Here is a 4,002-nt window from a genome sequence, read left to right as displayed (position 1 = left end):
GTTGCATTGTTTCCATTCCTACCACTGCATTCAAATTAATCAGTAAGTATTACTTGGATTTTTACACACAAAGAATACAATTAATACTACATCTCAGAATACAAGAAAAAAAAGAAAAAAATTAAAAATCAACTTGAATTTTGACATCTGGAATTCAAATTATGTTTTTCACAATCACGAGTATGTGTGTGCATGTAGGCATGTGTGTTTGCGTCTGTATGTATGCGTGTATGTGTATGTATGTGTTTGAGTGTGTGTATGTGTTTGTGTGTGTATGTGTTTGTGTGTGTATGTGTTTGTGTGTAGGTGTATGTATTTGTGTGTGTGTGTAGTTGTGTATGTATGCGCATGTGTGTATGTGTTTGTGTGTAGGTGTATGTATTTGTGTGTGTGTGTGTATAGTTGTGTATGTATGCGCGTGTGTGTAGGACATGGATGCAACCTGGAGACGGTTTTCGCTATAGGAGCAGCATCGTGAGGAGCCCGTCGACGGTGATGGTGCGAAGGGTGCTGGCGAGAAAATAAAATGATAGGACGCCAAAAACAGTCAAGTAAAAGCAATAAGCAATCGTGATTGCTCAAAAAAAAAAAAAAATCTTTGTATTTCAACTTTGTGTTTTTGTTCAACAGGAAAAGTTTTGCCAAATAGAAAAGGTTACTTTAATTATGATGGAATTGCTAAAAATTGTACAGTAGGACCTTGATTGCCCGAGCTAATTGGGACTGCTAGTGCTTCGGTTATCGGAAATCTCGGTTAATAGAAACTTTGCACAAAAACTTGTCAGGATAGCAAATTTCAAAAAGTATCAGTAAAAAAAAAAAAATATATTTTTAAAAGTTGAAAATGAACGTATAAAAAGGAATGTTTTACAGTTAAAAAACTAAAAGTGGAAATAACTTGTAGTGAGTTTTAAAAATTCAATTAAATACTTTTACAATATCGAATTTGATACAGAAAAAAAACAGGAATTTCCGAAAAATATTTTTATTTTTTAATAAAAAATTCACCATTTTATTAATGTACATTCTTGTTTTTAAAAAAAGGCATAAAAAACCTGAACAACAGAGAAATGAAACGTCTTATCTTTCTCAGGACATACCTATCTACAAAAAGTAGGCTTCATTATCGGCTCAATTAACAGAAACCTCCGTTATTCGGAGCTCAGTTAATCAAGGTTCTACTGTATTTGAAAAGCTCCCCCCCCCCTTAAAAAAAACTATGTCAGTGATTGCAGAAATGAGGGATGTAACCATCACAAAAAGACTAGCAAAATGTAGCAACTTAATAAATATGCATCAGAAAGTTTTATTTAAAAAAAAAAAAAAAAAACTTACAAGTAAAAAAAGGCATAGATAAATTTATTTGATACATTTACTAAGTTATTTTACTTTGGGATCAGTCATCACTCATTTTGAAATGTAATTTGACTCCTTAAAAATTCAGCAGTAAAAGGACTGTCATTGCAATTCATGAAGGGTCTGTCCAGAATGTATCAATTTTTATGAATTAAAAATATAAAATGTAAAATCAAATAATTTTGTGAAATTTCAAAATTTGAACTTAGAGTAATACACTAATATATATTAATTTTCCGTCTTGCCTTAGTGTTAATAAGTTAGTGAAAGGTCCAATTGAGAATTTTGAAGATTCAGTTTTAATTAATTGAAATTTTGTGGAGGGACCTTAAAAGACCCAAATCTCCTCTAGTTGGCCACATGCTTATTTTCTTTATGTACTTCCATTCAATTTCAAAAAATATAAACATACTTTCAGAACCTAAACCGAAAATTTTAAAATAACTTTTACTCTTGTGATATTTTAAAGCTTGTGAGATTGCGGAAAAGAACCCTACAAAAAATAAAATAAAAATAATAATCAGAAAAAGAATAAAATAATTTTTTCCCCTTCTATTCCTGAGATCCTAATGACATTTTTTGAAAATTTACCGTTAGAGTTCAGATAATATGCTTAAGTAAAAAAAAAAAACTCACCAATTTAGGATCCTCCCAAAGAATACATCAAATGAAATAAAAGAAATTAGTTAAAAATAGTATCAGTCAATAATACAATACAATTACATTTTAACAGGTTGTGTATGCATTGATCATTTTAAATCACTCAAAAAAGTATTCCCATTTGTTCCTTCTGATTATCAACAAATCTGTACCTCAGAGTCAGACAAAGGTAGGTCCAAAAATTGCAGTTTTTTGTTTATTAGAGCATTATATGTAGAATCCTATTCTGCATCAAGCCATATGAATAAAATTCTATAAAAAATTCCCTTGAAATAATTTACCAAAGTGTTGAAAGAGAGTGGGTCCAATCCGGAACTGATGTGATATACCCCACCCTTGGCGACATTTTCCTGTTGGCGCCGAGAAAGCGATGTATGACGACATATGTCATACATCGTTCTTAGCGATGCTTTTTTAGCGCCAACAGGAAAAAATCAGATAAAAAAGCATGATCAAAGCACTTCAGAACACAATATATATAAAAACAACATAAAAGCACAACAAAAAACATCACGAATATATGCTTCAAAAATGTACAGGGCCGGGGTTTTTTGTAAACATATTAAAATACAATGAAATAAATTATTGTATTAATTACAAGTCGAAATTAATGCATTAATTTTTTTTCATCATTTCTCCGGGATACGAGCCCTCGGTCTCATAGTACTTTCGTAATGAGACCTCGGCTCGCCGGCCCTGCCTCGGTCTCATTACGAAAGTACTATGAGACCTCTGGCTCGCCAGGACCTCGCTCCGCTCGGTCCGTTATCCCTCCGACTGTTAATATACATTACAGTCGGAGTATGGTCACAGTTATGTATATTTTCATGGAGACACCCAAGGGTGGCTCCTTCCATTCAGTGTACAATAATGACACAGTTTTAAGTGTGAAATATGCACCATTATTGTGCAGATTTATTAATAAAATTCAGCATTTTTAAGAGTACAACCGAAAGAACTTTCAATTGTTAACATAAAACTCAGTACCTAAAGGAGGCACGTTAATGTCTAAATAATTCGTGGCATCGATAAGAATTAACTTTTAGAACAAAATAACCGTACTATTTCTGTAAAATTAATTTACATACAGTAAAAATAAAGTTAAAAACTACAAGAACCCCTCAAGGACTTGTAAAAACAAAGAATTTTGGAAGTGAGAGGTTTTTCTTGAATTCTAAAATAAAGAACCTACCTTTTTATATGGTATAAATATTCACACTCAGTCTAAAACAATACATCATATGACAATGGCACGTTACAGATACACACAGGCCCGTGCCCAGATTTTCATAAAGGGAGGGGTTTTAATCTTACCAGTAGGGGAGGGGAGAATTCAACCCCCTTACTGCTTTTAGTTTTACGACAAATTGCCAATCCCAGTATGGCATTTATTTCACATGTAAGGACTGCTGTATTCTTGAAGGATACCTCTAGCTGTACAAGTTACCAAAGTATTCCTTCGTTTCACAGATTCGCTTTAATCAAACTTTGCTTGCTTCTTTTTAATTAAATCTGTTTACTATGTAGTATATTGCAATGAGCATTAAAAACTCTTCACAAATTCTTTTATAATGTTGAATGTATATCAGGTTGTTATGTTCTGAAATAATGCTTAATAAATTAAACAAGAAAGAGCTCTTTGCAGATGCAAATTACATAGCCAAGCACAATCACTAATGCATCTTCATAGATGTAACATATGCCAAATTCACCATTAGCTCCTTACAATAAGCAATATTCTTTCTTTGCATTGGTAGATCATTCAGCGGTTCGTCCGAGATACTTTTTCCGAAATATTACATCAGTTTGTAAGGCTTTAGCAGTTGTAAATCGCAAAAAACTTCAGAGAGAAAATTAAAATAAAATAAAAACGCTGAACGCAAACTTTCTCATTAACGTAAATTTAAGTCAAATATACATATTCTTCATTTTGCTTATTTTTCTCCAAGGGAGGGGTTTAACCCCTAAAACCCTCCCCTTGGACAC

This window comes from Uloborus diversus, chromosome 9 (assembly GCF_026930045.1).
Source record: "Uloborus diversus isolate 005 chromosome 9, Udiv.v.3.1, whole genome shotgun sequence".
Classification (NCBI taxonomy): Eukaryota; Metazoa; Arthropoda; class Arachnida; order Araneae; family Uloboridae; genus Uloborus; species Uloborus diversus.
The sequence above is the reverse complement of the archived record's forward strand: the minus strand, read 5'-3'. Positions refer to the sequence as shown.